The 15,903-nt window shown below is 46.7% G+C and overlaps 1 protein-coding gene and 1 long non-coding RNA gene across 2 annotated transcripts in view; one reads left to right on the forward strand and one right to left on the reverse strand.

The window, feature by feature from the left end:
- GRIN2B (glutamate ionotropic receptor NMDA type subunit 2B) overlaps nt 1-15,903 on the reverse strand; it is a 1,039,682-nt gene that overhangs the window by 403,609 nt on the left and 620,170 nt on the right. The window lies entirely within an intron of this gene.
- Nucleotides 1-15,903, forward strand: part of LOC141098697 (uncharacterized) — a 142,786-nt gene that overhangs the window by 114,685 nt on the left and 12,198 nt on the right. The window contains exon 3 of the long non-coding RNA XR_012234316.1: nt 3,732-3,857. This is a non-coding gene — a long non-coding RNA (uncharacterized lncRNA). The remainder of the gene's footprint in view (nt 1-3,731; nt 3,858-15,903) is intronic.

A 15,903-nucleotide genomic window follows, 5' to 3' on the forward strand; every position in this document is an offset into this window, starting at 1 on the left:
CCCACTGACCAAGACATGAACAGTCTATAATGTTAAGGATAGGTTAATTTTAACATTGAGAGATAGAATATCAAAAATAAAATCCAGAAAATCACATTGTATAAATTATCTAAATTTATTTGCATTTCGCAGTGAGAAATAAGTATTTGATCCCTCTGGCAAACAAGACACAATACTTGTTGGCAAGCACAGCAGTCAGACGGTTTTTATAGTTGATGATGAGGTTTGCGCACATGTCAGGAGGAATGGTCCACTCCTTTTTGCAGATCATCTCTAAATCATTAAGATGTTTAGGCTGTCGCTTGGCAACTCGGAGCTTCAACTCCCTCCATAAGTTTTCTCTGGGATTAAGGTCTGGAGACTGGCTAGGCCACTCCATGACCTTAATGTGCTTCTTTTTGAGCCACTCCTTTGTTGCCTTGGCTGTATATTTTAGGTAATCGTCTTTGCTCTGCCTTCTTCCATGTATGACGCTGTCTGGATTCCAGCATACGGCTTAAACTTTCATCCACTCCCAGAAACAAGACTGTTTGGGTGCTTAAGTCTATTATTTATTGGGACAATATGGACAACAATGGAAGATAACAGATGGTATCGTAGAACAGTAGTAGATGATATCAGAGGTTATTGAACACAGATATAGATGATTCAGTAGATTGTTGTACAAAATGTGGATGATTCAGTAGATTGTTTTACAAGACGTGGATGATTCAGGTAAAAACGGAATCCGCTTGTTATAGCAATGGTTTTGCAAAGAGCTGAGCTGAGCAGGTGTGAGCTACTCAGGAGACGGCTGGAGAATGGTTACATGTTGTTGACCAGGGCAGAAAGAAGAGGCGGTTCTGAACAATTAACCATTTGGGGAACAGAAAATTCCAAACACATGAATAAAAGAGAAGGTCAACTTATGACACCTAATGGCCATAGCTGTAACAGCGCTTAAAAATATCTAGCTGCACAGAATGGGCAGAACAGTCTTGCTGTAATGCAGACTGTAGAAGAGATGGTCAAAGGAGCACCAGCTGGGTGCCTCAGATGAGGAAGGATTGAAGTAGGAATCTAGGTATACTCGGTCCACAGGAGCGCAAAGGACAGGAATCTGCTTTAAAAAAATATTCATTTATTGCAATAATATAGTCCACAACGCATTTCGACAGATAGTCAGTCTTCATCAGGTGGCAATAACCTGATGAAGACAGACTAATCTGTCAAAACGCGTTGTGGACTATAATATTACAATAAATGAGGATTTTTTTTAAAGCAGATTCCTGTTCTTTGCGCTCCTATGGACTGGGTATATCTAGATTCCTACTTCAATCGTCTTGCTGGAAGACCCAGCCACAACCCATTTTTAAGGTCCTGTCGGAGGGAAGGAGGTTGTCACTCAGGATTTTACGTTACATGGCTCCACCCATTCTCCCATTGATGCGGTGAAGTAGTAATGTGTCCTTAGCAGAAAAACACCCCCAAAACATAATGTTTCCACCTCCATACTTGACAGTGGGGATGTTGTTCTTTGGGTCAAAATCAGCATTTCTCTTCCACCAAACACGACGAGTTGAGTTAATGCCAAAGACCTCAATTTTTGTCTCATCTGACCACAGCACCTTCTCCCAATCACTCACACAATCATCCAGATGTTCATTGGCAAACTTCAGAAGGGTCTGCACATGTGCCTTCTTGAGCAGGGGGACCTTGCGGGCATTGCAGGAATTTAAACCTTTATGGCGTAATTGTCATGGGGCAGCGTTGGGAAAACTGGGGGTGAGGAACCTGGGCCCCTGAACTGCCCCTCAGGCTAAGGGGGTGCCCTGACTTTCCTTAACTTGGGGGTACACTTGATGGTAGTGAGGCCCAAGTCACTGACCTGTCCCTATCTCCTGTTTAGCCCTGAGCTAAACTCCCAACCCCCTCCCCAGGAGGTGAGGCAGAGAAAAAAAGTGAGCGGCACCAAAAACCAAAGAAAAGATAAGACAGACACCTCAGGGTAAAATCAACTAAAAAGCAAAATTTAGCTTTATCTGCTGCAATGCACCGAGCAGCAGAGTAAGGCACCAGATCAGCATTCAGCAGAAGCACCACTGCTGTCAGCCAGCTCCTGTCTTGACCACAGTTGCTATCCAAAAGGAAGTGTATCACCAACACCAGCTGATGCCTCAGGTGACCTTATATAGGAAGGTGGGAGTGGTCACCACCAGCAGACTAACTAAGCATGTAGTAACACCAGTGGCCACCAGGGGGAAAAACTGACATTAACCCCCGATGGCCGGAAAGGAAAAAAGTTTATATGTAAGCAGCCCAAACTGACACAGATCCAAAAATGGATCCTGACAGTAATGTGTTACCAATGGTTTTCTTGGTAACTGTGGTCCCAGCTGCCTTGAGATCATTAACAAGTTCCCCCTGTGTAGTTTCAGGCTGATCACTCGCCTTCCTCATGATCAAGGATACCGCACAAGGTGAGATTTTTCATGGTGCCCCAGATCAATGTCGATTTACATTTCTTCCATTTTCTCACTACTGCACCAACAGTTGTCTCCTTCTCACCCAGCGTCTTACTTATGGTTTTGTAACCCATTCCAGCTTTGTGCAGGTCTATGATCTTGTACCTGATATCCTTATAAAGCTCTTTGGTCTTGCCCATGTTGTAGAGATTAGTGACTGATTTTCTGTGGACATGAGTCTTTTATAAAGGTGACTATATAGACAGCTGTCTTTCATGCAGGTAACAAGTTGATTAGGAGCGTTTAACTGGTTGTAGGAGACAGAACTCTTAATGGTTGGTGGGGGAGCAAATACTTATTTCTCACTGCAAAATGCAAATACATTTATATAATTTATACAATGTGATTTTCTGGATTTTAATTTTGATATCCTATCTCTCAATGTTAAAATTAACATACCCTTAAAATTATAGACTGCTCATGTCTTTGTCAGTGAGCAAACTTACAAAATCAGCAAGGGATCAAATACTTGCTTGATGGCAGAGCAGAATTGTGCAGTGTGCAGGCGCCAGACCTCTCCCGACGCCTGCGCAATGCAGGACTCTGCTCTGTCCTCAACAGGGCAGAGCAGTGCGCCTGTGCCGGAGCCACTATAGGATAGGTGCGGGGAAGGTGATCCTACAGGAATGGGGGGTGACCCACTTCTTGACGCCGACAGACTTGAGACAGAAATTGAGTTCAACAGGTCCGTGTTTACTCACAGCCTTTCTGACGACTTCTGTACTTCGCCACAGGAATCTCGCATTTCCTTTATACACAGACCTGGGTACTTTCACTTCTTATTTTGTACATCGTGGCATCCTTTGTGACTCTGTCCACTATGGCTGCCCTAGGCACATCCACCACAGTGCTTCACCATTCAAAGTACACCGTCATTTGGTAATCTCAGACTGTCTCCATCTGCCGCTACTGTCCTTTGGGCCCCGTGACCGTCTCAACTGTCAGTTACTCTCTGAGGGCCTTATACCGTCTTTCTCTCTACGGCAGGCCCTCAAATCTAGTGAGCTCCCCTGGCTGACTGGAACTTCTAGAACCTTCCCTCAGCCATTATACTACCAGCCCTGGTAGCTCCGCCCACCATCACCTGACAGTAACCTTTGACCAATGGCAGTTACCTTGACCCATGGCAGTTGCATAACCACTCTCTCCTACGCTCCCCACTGCCCTCTAATGGGCAAACTACCACATGACACCCTTTTCTCTTTATCTCTCTGTCTCTTACTACAGACAGACCTGTCCGTCAGCTCAACCTCCCCACACCACTACAGGAAGGGAAGAAGAAGACGGCATCATATGAAGATGGGAGGCGTCGCACTGGACCGCGACACCCATCGGACCGGACCGCCCCCTCGGGTGAGTATAATCTAATGTGTTTTTCTTTCAGTTTACATCGGGGGCTTATCTACAGCATTACAGAATGCTGTAGATAAGCCCCTTATGTCAATGCCGGCAGCTCATAGGGCAAAAAAAGGGTGACAGATTCCATTTAAATCATGTCAACAGTTGGGACTTTTTTATGATTATGTAGGCCAGGGGTGCAAAACCTTTTTTCTTCCAGCGGCAGTTTGGATATTTATACCAACATTCAAAGGCCATAGAAAAAGATCAACTTCATATTTATCCATCTACATAAACACTTAATTAACTCAACCTTAATGGAACTGCTTCTCTTTGGTGCCTCTGTGATGTCAGGTCATATTGATGTTGCTACTCGCAACTGATTTTCTGGATTTGCATCAGTCTGGATCATAGTCGACTATTGCGATGAATTTTGAAAAGAAGACGCTGGGGGCATATACATCACAGGAGGAGCTATGGGAATGTACATCACAGGAGGGACTGGGGATATACCTCACAGGGCATATACATCACAGGAGGGGCTGGGTACATGCACATCACAGGAGGGAATCGGGGCATACACATCACAGAAGGGACTAGGGGCATACACATCACAGATGGGGCTATTTGCATACACATCACAGGAGGGACTTGGGGCATATACCTCACAGGGCATGCACATCACAGGAGGGACTGAGGGAGGACATTCACATCACAGGAGGGAACCAGGGCATACACATCACAGGAAGGTCTGGCAGCATTCATATCACATAAGGGACTAGGGGCATACACATCAAAGAAAGGACTGGGGGCATATACAGTACATCACAGGAGGGACTGGGGGCATATACATCACAGGGCATACACATCACAGGAGGGACCTGGGGCATACACATCACAGGAAGGACTGGCGGCATACACATCACAGGAGGGACCTGGGGCACATGAAGGACTGGTGGAATACACATCACAGGAGGGACCGGTAGCATACACATCACAGAATGGACTGGGGGTATACACATCACAGGAGGGGTCTGGGCTGGTCCTAGGCTATATACATTACAGGAGATGCTGGGACTGTTACTGCAGTCTTCGTTAGTGGGACGGAAGTGCAAAGCATCTTGACTCTGCCCACAAAGTACGTTTTCATGCTGGCACTGGCCAGCGTGAGGATGTAATCCTTTATTGCATGCGCAGCATTCACTGCGTGTGCATGCTCGAGCTGCAAGGAGTAATGAAAGGGCCGGCATGATGCCAACCACCGGCCTGCAGAAAGTTGTGGGAAGGAGGATGTGTTACAGTCCGCGCTGCCGAGATTCACAGATCACCTGGGATGCAAGATGTTATAACAGTGTACTCCTTTATTTCCTCCTATGCGTTTCGGCGCCCTTCCTGGCACCTTCCTCAGGAATATCCCTGAGGAAGGTGCCAGGAAGGGCGCCGAAACGCGTAGGAGGAAATAAAGGAGTACACTGTTATAACATCTTGCATCCCAGGTGATCTGTGAATCTCGGCAGCGCGGACTGTAACACATCCTGCTTCCCACAACTTTCTGAAGGTTTTTCCACGTGCGAGTGGTTGGTGGAGGTCCTGCAGCAGCTGATTCTGTGATATGCTCTCAAGCCAGTTGTGGGTTACACAACTGGAATTGGTGAGTGGAACTGTATTATACCGCTCATACTTCAAGTGTCACTAGTGATAGGGCACTATTGCGCCTCTTGTTCCCCCCACCATTTTTGTATTGAACCACCGGCCTGAGCATTCCAATCCCCGAGAATCTGACCAGTGGCTGGAGTTGAGGTTCCCCACCCCTGATCTAGGTGATTGGATTTAGCAAAAAAATGTCAGACTCACACAAGAAAAGAGGAAGCAGTGACTACAAAAAAAAACAGGGTGTGTTCACATGCATTTTTCTGTACTAAAAAGTAGACTTTTTGCAGGAAACACTTTGCATAGAATATGCGCATGTTTGTGTTTTTACATGCATTTTACTTGTGTTTTTTTTGTTTTTCCCCTATTCTTCTGAATGAATGAAAATTGCTGCAAAAACACTGAAAAAATTGATGTGCTGCTCAAAAAAATGCAAGGAAAAAATGTGTGAATTAAATTGTGGAACTCTCATGTGCTTTGATGCTTGTACTGTAAGGGATTATGCACACAAGAAGTGATATAAGACAGGTTATAGATACAGCTCACCCCTTCCAATACACGTATGTTGTTGTATCTGGTTCCTGGGAAAACCACTCACTGTGCAAGGATAAAGCCTATGGGGTATAAAACAGCTTTGTTCCAAGTGATGATGTACTTTTTACGCACATTTATTCTATTTTAATTAAGTCACAATAAAGTATTTTTGCTATTAATTCGCTTTTTACTCGTCTTAATCCATTTAAGTGAAGAACGACTATGAATATCTGCTTGTCCAATACAGTCTGTTCCTACCACATCTATTTGTTCCTCCTTTCCTTCCCATTGTACTTCCCCTAGTCTCTGGCATTGCCAAATCTCTAAGCCCCAAGGTGCAAATTACAGATCTACATTAACAGACCTCCTGACATTGCTAAGGGGAGAAGTGAAGGTACCACAGGAGCATCTTCTCTGTTCAGCAGCACTAGACAAATATATCAGCTCAAAGACAATGGCCCCTGGAGACAATCTGTACACGCCAAGCACAAAAGAGCTTCAGTGTGCCTAACTAATTATATAAATGTGTGTAATTAGAACTAAAGGAAATTCTACTTGGAGCCACTCAGTGGGCAAAGCTACCTTCCAAGTGTGCAAAGTCCATATTAGCGGTTTTAATTTGCTGCACAGAGTAAAGGTTGGAGCAGCAGAGGCACCGAAGTCTCCTTCAGCACAGAGAATAGATAAGATTAAAACATAATAAAACTAAAAAAACGACAATGTAAAGTAATAAAGGACAATCTGGAAGGTGTAACACATGGACATTGTGGAATGTTAGAACATTGACAGAAATCTACTTTTATCTGAAAAGGAAATAATTTGCTCTATTGAAGTGTAAAGCTGGAGTCACACATAGCGACTTACCAACGATCCCGACAACGATATCAACGTGTCAGGATCACTGGTGATCGCTGGTGAGCTGTCAAACAGACAGCTTCACAAGCGATTAGCACAGCGGCGCCGCGCGCGCGGCATCGCTGTGTTCGTTAGCGCTGATGTCATATTCATGTCAAAAATAGAATTAAAATAAAAAAATATTGTTGTTCTCACCTTCCAATGTCCCGCGCAGCATTCCCGCCTCTCTCCACGCTCCGGTCCCAGTAATCCTTTGTGAGAATTACCACAATGACGTCCGTTCTCGTTGGATCGCATCGTCTCGCGGTCATTCTTGCAAAGGATTACTGGGACCGGGAGCGTGGAGAGAGGCGGGAAGACTGCGCGGGACGTCGGAAGGTGAGAATAACAATATTTTTTATTTTTTTTATTATTTTTCAGCTGATCGCTGGTCTCCCGCCTGTCACACGCAGCGATGCGTGCTGGCCAGCGGGAAATCAGCGACTAAAAAAATGTCCAGAGGTTTCTTGCAGCGATCAGCGATACCGGCAGGGGGGCCGGTCGCTGATCGCTGTCACACACAGCGATCTCGCTGGTGAGATCACTGTTGTGTCACAAAAGTTGTGACTCAGCAGCGATCTCGCTAGTGAGATTGCTATGTGTGACGGGGCCCTCAGTGTGAATGTATCGTCTGTACATTTCTGATGTTAGGCTTTATAGAACAGAAATGATTCGTGAGCAAAAAAAGGCATGATGTTGACTCGCATAGGACACTTTCTGTATTTTATATTTGTTAAACAAATGTAAGGGCAGGATCCCCACATTATTCATAGCACCCATCACTTGGTCTACTAAACTTAAAGAGAGTGTCCAAAACTATTTTATTCTTTACTATGGGTGTAAGAACGAACAGGCAGGTCATTGCTCACTACCTGTGTGCTGAGTCTAGCACTGATCTCTGGTGGCACACAGCAGTCACTGACTGCTTCTACCAGCTATTCAGTGGCTTCCGCTGATGTTACATTGACGGTGTGACTGCCGACATCATGCTGACTGACAACCAGGATCTAACTACAGGAGGCCGGCTGCCAATCAGCATGATGTTGGCAGTCATACCCAGTCAAGAGAGCAGCCTGCAAGAGAGAGCCCCTAGTCCATAAATTTGTGTAGCCAAAGTAGGGAGCACTGCAGGAGTCTCTGTCCAACACGTGTGCTGCTGTTGCTGCTGCTCGACTATTGGTAAAGGGGGATGCACCTTAGGACCCTGCATCTGGCGCACACTCCTCTGCCTAGCCGGGCATGCGGCACTCTGCACACTCACTGTCTGTCTGGCGCGCTTGCTTAATCTCTGCCGCGGCTCGTCTCTGCGCTGTCTGTCACCCTGCGGAGTGCACTGCATGCCTCCTTCTGCCAGCGGCAGACTAACTCCTGCTTCATGCGCTTTCAGCTCCGTTTCTGGCTCAAACACGCCCCCTTCCAGGGTCGTGGGACCTGTCTGGTCCCCTATTCCCCCCCCGCCCCCCGGCAACATGGGACGCAGCCTCGACAGTTCCGTCCTGGCTAAATGCAGGCACCCGCAGCCCGGTCTTCCTCCTTACAAAATAACGAAATAAGTGCAACTTCTGCAGAATCTACCCAAGGTAACTACAAAACTATTTAAGAATGTGGCAAGTATGCTACAATACTGATGTGGGTATTATTTAAAGAAAATCCGTTAACATTGAAAAGCTGAGATCTTGTGTCTAATGCAAAATTTGTCACAAGGTCCCTGCCTATTATAGACCATTTATAACATTGGTGTCTTCTTATGAGTCAGAGGGAACAGGGCCGGGGTGCAGCTCCTACCACTGCAAACCTTATAGTTCTGATAAACATTTATAATTGAACACATCTATTTAAGCTAACATCTTTTTTCCACAATCTTGCACAACAGTACAGATTGGGTTGGAGAATCGAGTTTGAGTCAAATTCCCAAAAATTGGAGGTTTCACACAAATTCAAACATTGAGATTCATGGTCCCCCCCCAAAAAAAAAAAAATTGCTCGAAACCATTTTCCACGCTGCTGAATTATCAAAAAGTGGATTAACATCATTTTGGGTTGCTGTGCAGGCTTCCCTGTAACAAGGTGGCATGGGGTGGTAGTCCTGACCGAGTCACTTAAGCATCAGGCTAAGTGCACACGTACAGGAACTCTCGCGGAAATTACCGCGAGAATTCCGGAATTCCATTCCGCGGGAAAATCGCATTTTAAATTCCCGCGGAAAAACTAGCATTTTGCAAGCGTATTTAGCTTGCAAAATGCTAGCGTTTTCCAAGCGATCTGTAGCATCGCTTGGAGAACTGATTGACAGGTTGGTCACACTCGTCAAACATAGTGTTTGATGAGTGTGACCAACTTTTTACTATTGAAGCCGCCTATGCAGCATCAGTAGTAAAAGAAAAAATGCAAAAAAAAATAAAAAATGGTGTTATTCTTACCCTCCGACGTCCCGCGCATCCGTTCCCAGTAATCCTTTGCAAAAATGCCCGCGATGACGTCCGTTCTCGCGGGATCGCGATGTCTCGCGGTCATTCGCGATGACGTCGCGCGAATGACCGCGAGACTTCGGGATCCCGCGAGAACGGACGCCATCGCGGGCATTTTCGCAAAGGATTACTGGGAACGGGAGCGTGGAGAGAAGCGGGAAGGCTGCGTGGGACGTCGGAGGGTGAGAATAACAATATTTTTTATTTTTAAATTCTTTTTTTACAGGGATATGGTACCCAGAGCCCGGAGGACAGTCTCCTCTCCTCCGGACCGTGGGTACCATCCGCAATTGTTCTGCTTACTTTCCGCATGGTGTGCACAGCCACATGCGGGAAGTAAGCGGAACAATGCATTCCTATGGGTGCGGGATCGCCGCGATTCCGCAAATTAATGAGCATGCTGCGGTTTTTACCGCAAAGCGATTCCGCCGCGGTAAAAACCGCAGCATTAGCACAGCATTGCGGAATCCCATAGGAATGCATGGGATGCTTATTTTTCGCGTTTTCGCGGCAAAATCGCGCGATTAAAACCGCCGCGGAAACGCGAAAAAAACGCCACGTGTGAACTCAGCCTCAGTCTATAAACACCCTGGCCACTTGCACATGAAAAAGACATTTCCACAGCACAGTCAGTTACCTTCTTTTCCACGCTCACTGCAGTCACTGAAGGTGAGGATCCAGGAACAAAACATGTCAGGCACAGTTCTGATCCAATAAGTACAGGAGAAAAAAAAAGGGGTGCAGCTCACCCTTTATACTTCCATGTTGCTTTCAAGCACGGGCCACAGCTCTGTCAGGCAGTAGACAAAATACGGAAATGACGGTCCAGCTAAAAAGGGTAAAATCCAAAACATTTTATTTAGATATCCATAAAATAGTTATGCAGAATACAAAAATGCATGAACCCGACCGGAAAACCGGTAGGGTTCATGCATTTTGTATTCTGCATATCTATTTTATGGATATCTAAGTGAAATGTTTTGGCTTTTACCCTTTTGAGCTGGACCGTCATTTCCGTATTTTGTCTACTGCCTGACAGTTCTAATCCAACAGGGAAAACTTTACTGTACATGAAATAGGGGTTCCTGATCTGCCCCTGTATCTGCTTTAGGCCGGTCAGCATCAATGGCTGACTGGAGCGCCACACAGTCTTTGTGAAGATGGACCTACAGTCCCAGGATTCCTCCACGCTGCTTGGCAGACGATAACAGCAGTCTGTGGCAGCCTTTATTCCCCAGCCAGGGGTCCTTTGTGTCCCAGACAGGGACACATGTCCTGCCTCGGGAAATCCTGCCCCGGCTCTGCCTAGAAGCAGGAAGTTCCTGCTCCTTACCCACTGGCTGGACCGGCCCCTTTTATTAACTCTTTCAATCCCTACTCTAACAATACAACAGGTTATACATTAGGGAATATATTACTACAATACAAACACAGCACATGGATTAAATACAGACAGATGACATTTAACACTACAGGCAAACCACCCGGGCACCACATGAGGCAGAGAAGAAAGGGGAGGCAAATCAGAGTCCCCGCCACCTCCTTACATCCCCATAATGCCATGCAGATAATGATAATCCGTAAGATGTCATAAGGATGAGCGATATTGCCCGATATCGTATCGGAATTCCTATTTCCGATATTGAAAAAATATCGGATATCGGAATTTCCGATTTCCGATATCCATGCAAGTCAATGGGAGAAAAAAATCGGAATTACAAAATGACCACTACAGTGCTATATAATGGATAAAATGGAGGGGAAACACCTCAGGATAATGGGGAAGGAGTTTGCAGAGGCAGAGGAGCAAAAAAATCGCTAGAAAAATGCACGGAGCGAAAGATGTAGCTGGAAAACATCTTCTTAAGGCTAGTTTCACATTTGCGCTTTATATCGCTGCGACGGCCTGCGCAGGGCCGCCGCTAAGCCCCGCCCCATGCCGGCTCCCTGCCCGCCCCATCCGGTTATCGCCTCCTACCAGCGCACATGGACGCTTGCGATCTGCGCACCCTATCTTTAGCATAGGGTGCGCAGATCGTGCGCTGGCCGTGCGCTAGCAGGATTTTGCCATGTGCTGCGCACTTTTGAAGGTGCGCCGTGCGTGCCGAAATGCAACATGCTGCGTTTGGCGCACACGGGCGCACCTTCAAAAGTGTGCAGCGCACGGCAAAATCCTGCTAGCGCACGGCCAGCGCACGATCTGCGCACCCTATGCTAAAGATAGGGTGCGCAGATCGCAAGTGCCCATGTGCGCTTGTAGGCAGCGATGACCGGATGGGGCGGGCAGGGAGCCGGCAGGGGGCAGGGCTTAGCGGCGGCCATGCACAGGCCGTCGCAGCGCTATAAAGCGCAAATGTGAAACTAGCCTAATAGCGGTGTTTTTTCTATGGGTTAGGATTAGTTGGGGTAGGGTTAGGGTTTATGGTTAGTAGGGTAAGGGTTAGGGATAGTTAGGGTTAGTGATTTTACATTATTAATAAAACTGCCGGTGGTGGTGTCAATATGCCCTTTGACTGACATGTGTCCGCGTTCAGCTCACCTTGCTTTGCAGGGAGTTTCCAGGAGCACCACGTGGAGGAACAGATACACTCTTTAAACCATGCTTAGTCTTCTTCTGCTGACTTTATTACTGTTGTTCAGTAATTCTGCATATTGATATTCTGCTTTTGGTTCATGTACATCTGCTCCTACTGCTTCCTAAACCTCTGTCTATGGTTATCCTGCTATTGGCTGGTCGCAGAATTTCCCAAACCCAGAGGAAATACGCAGAAGTAACAGTAGGCACAGGAACTTGAGAGAACCAGCTGGTGAGTCTGGAACCCGTATTGGCAGCAGAAATCAGCATAAGAGCCAATGGAACTAACGGGCACCAGCTGACGTTACTGGTGGCCCATAACTATGCAGGAGGTAACCTGTGCCAGAATGCACTACCAAGGACCAGCAGACGTTACTGGAACTCGGATACCACAAAGGAGGGACCTAAGCCATTGACTCTACTGAGAACCAGCTGACGTTACTGGAACCCAGATAAGCAGCAGAAGGTAAAAGTGCCAGTGGCTGTTGGATGTGATGCTGCCACTCCACAGGGTGCCTCTTCCTGACATACGTCAACCTATTGGTGGTATTAAGGTTGCTGACGTTCTTCCCTCTCCGCACAGTTTGTCGACAAAGCTTGCATCTGGCTACTGTAACGTCATCTGCAACTTGGTCGAAAAAGGCCCATGCACCACAACTCTTGGGCGCACCCCTTGTGTTCTTTAAAAGAGCCCTGCTCCTAACGGTGCTGAAGTTGAGGGAGCTGACAACCAATTTTTCCCTCTTCCTCTCCCACGTGGACAGCCACGCTGCGCCACACCTGCAAGCTCTTCCTCTGAGCTATGCCCACTTGCTTGCTGCCCCTCAGCATGCCACGATGGGTCAAGGACCTCGTCATCCAGTACACTTTCGGCAGCAGAAACTGGCAGCTGAGTTTCATCATCATCTGCTGACTGGGGTCTGGTCACTGTGGGCACTGGCCCACCCTCCATTTCTTCCTCAGACGGACACAGTGGTTGCGCATCTGTGCACACTACCTCTTCTTCAGCTGCAGGAGTGCTGTCTGGATGGCACACAGATTCCAAGCCAACAGATTCTGAGAAGAGGATTAAGGTTGGCTCCTGGCCCTCTGAATGTCTGGGCAATTTAGTGGGCGGTGAAGAAGCAGATGGGTGCTGCTCTTCAGTGGCCTGACCCGATGTGGTGGAGAGGTCATGGGAGGATGCTGTGCTCATTGAGGTGGATTCCTCAGCTGCCATCCAACCAACAATGGTTTCTACTTGATCCTCTCATCAGCCTATGGCCCTGCGCTCCTAACAATCTGCGAATAAATGACTGCTGCCGGGTGAAAGTAGGTGCTGAGTGACTTGGGCCTGCTGCTTGCTGTGGATGTGCACCATGTCTAGCTGCTGATGCACCTCTTCCGCGGCAGCCGCGGGGACGTCCCTCACTCCCTGCCTTCATCTCTATCGATGGATTCAGAATGGCAAGAAAGTAATTATTAGGAATTAGTGTGCTTTGTTGTGAGTTCATTTTCCCCTTCATTACTGAGGCCCGAGGAACTCCCTCTTCTGGTAAAGAAAGGTAGTGAGCCTGATTATCAAACACCTGAGGCTGATGATGATGACTGGCTGAGTGGAGTTACTGACTGGATATAAGGCTGCTGACGCCCTTCTACCCTGCGGGTGATTTCTCTGTGGGATCCTTGGAGACCAGTCTGAATTCCTGCTCCTTTAAAGCTAAGTTTACTGCTCGGCCTTTTACATTTGTGCTTTAACTTTGTTTTGCTTTGTTTGTCTGGATTTCTGCCATTCCCTGCTGGGGTGTGCTGAATTCCTTTAGCTCTGTCTTCTGAAAATACCTGAGTGCTGATTTAGTTTTTGAAGCCTAGCTGCTTCAGGGCCTTTTTCATATCAGCTTGTTGGCTTATGTCTTTGATAGGGTTTTGGCAGATTGCAGACAGCAGCCTTCCTGTCCTTTCCTATCTAGGTAGTTTTGGGCCCCGTCTTTGCTCAGCCTATCTTTTTGTCTGTGTTAGTGTTTTCATCTTGCTTCACCATCATTATATGTTGGGGGCTGCCTATTGCTTTGGGGTCTGCTCTGGGGCAGTTTAGATTTCCCCTTTCTTTCTTTAGGCCTAGTTAATTCTCCGGCTGTGATCGAGGGGTCTAGGGCATCATAGGAACCCCCCACGGCTACTGCTAGTTGTGCTGATAGGTTCAGGGGTCTGCAATCTGATAGTTGCCAACTTCTCTGGTTTTCTGGACTTAGCTTGTATTTCTGCTTTTGCCTCCTACGGTGACTCATTCATAACAGTGCTTATTCATGTAGGACTACAAACAGGTATAAGAAACACTAATGGCACTATATTATGATGTTGTGTCTGCTACACTTTAGTTGAATCTAGTGTGGCCTACACAAAGAGTAACGTGTGTTTGTGGTATTGGTGTACACGTTACAGTCGGATGTCACAGCACAGTAAATGACACTGCTGTGATCCAAAAAAAAAAAGGATTCTCCGGGACTGGGCCAGGTGCTGTGTGGCACCAGCCACAGAGGTTGTTTGGGTCCTTCACAGCACAATCTCTATATAGTGTTTAACTTTTAGGAAAAAATAGGGGAAGGGGATTTAAGGGATGAAAAGAAAAGGCAGTGAGACACACACCACACAGTGCTGCAGCAAGAGGAGCTGCAGCAGCTGCAGTGAATGTGCTCTGCACTGTCTCACTAAGCACCTCACTGAGAGCCTGCACAGCACAAAAAATGAAACTGAGCGGGGTCAGTGAGGAAAAAGACTGCTTCTGTAACACACAGGGGCTGCTACAGTCACTGAAAAACAATTTGTATCGCTATAAGATCCGAGATCTCTCCCTATCTCCAACAGCAACCTATCCCTATCTGCTTTCACAGTAGAGTGAGGCTAAAATGGCAGGCGCAGCCTTTTATACTGCCTGATCACACCATCCAACCAGCCAATTGCAGCGCAGCCCCTAGCTAGCAAGTTTGGACGCCTCCTACCAAGTTTAGGGGAGTTACACAATGTTGTCAGCAATTCTTCAGCTCCTAATTGGCTCCACGGAGCGCTCAGAGGCTGAAGGATTATGGGATTTCCGATTTCCGATATGAAAAAAATACCGGAATCGGAAATCGGAATTCCGATATCGCAAATATCGGACCGATTTCCGATATTTCAATATCGGAAAGCTCATCCCTAATTATCATAAATTGGTCAGTACCCGGGCCACCAAAGATCAGAGGTTTCCAGCGGAGCACAGTTTGAACAAGTCATTTTCTATCTCCAGAGTAACTGGATAAGTCTCTCTTTTCTGTACACCGTAAAGCTCTGATTGTCAGTGGGTTCCTCTCTCTCCTGTAGAGTGTAAGCTCTTATGGTCAGTGGGGTCCCCTCTCTCTCACCTGTGAATTGTAAGCTCTTATGATCATTAGTTCTCTCTCTCTGTCTTCCGTAGAGTGTAAGCTGTTCTAGTCAGCAGGATCCTCTCTTTCTCTCTTGCCTGCAAAATGTAAGCTCTTATGGTCAGCAGCATTCTCTCTCATCTGTAAAGTGTAAGGTCTTATGATCATTGTTACTCTCTGTCTTCCATAGAGTGTAAGCTCTTATGGTCAGTGGGGTCATCGCTCTCCTGTAGAGTGTAAGATCTTATGGTCAGCAGGGTTCTCTCTCATCTGTAAAGTGTAAGTTTTTATGATCATTGTTACTCTCTGTCTTCCATAGAGTGTAAGCTCTTATGGTCAGTCGGGTCATCTCTCTCCTGTAGAGTGTAAGATCTTATGGTCAGCAGGGTTCTCTCTCGCCTGTAAAGTGTACGCTCTCATGGTAAGAATGGTTCTCTCTCTCCTCTTCTCCGCAGCTTGTATTTTCTGAGAAATTACAAGTTTTCCAGTATCGAGATTCATTCTAATTTATTAGTCATGAATCAAATTTTGGGGGAAAATTCAGCTAAGATGACGAATTAGAA

Source organism: Dendrobates tinctorius, unplaced genomic scaffold (genome assembly GCF_039654945.1).
Source record: "Dendrobates tinctorius isolate UK_male_01 unplaced genomic scaffold, ASM3965494v1 ptg000094l, whole genome shotgun sequence".
Lineage (NCBI taxonomy): Eukaryota > Metazoa > Chordata > Amphibia > Anura > Dendrobatidae > Dendrobates > Dendrobates tinctorius.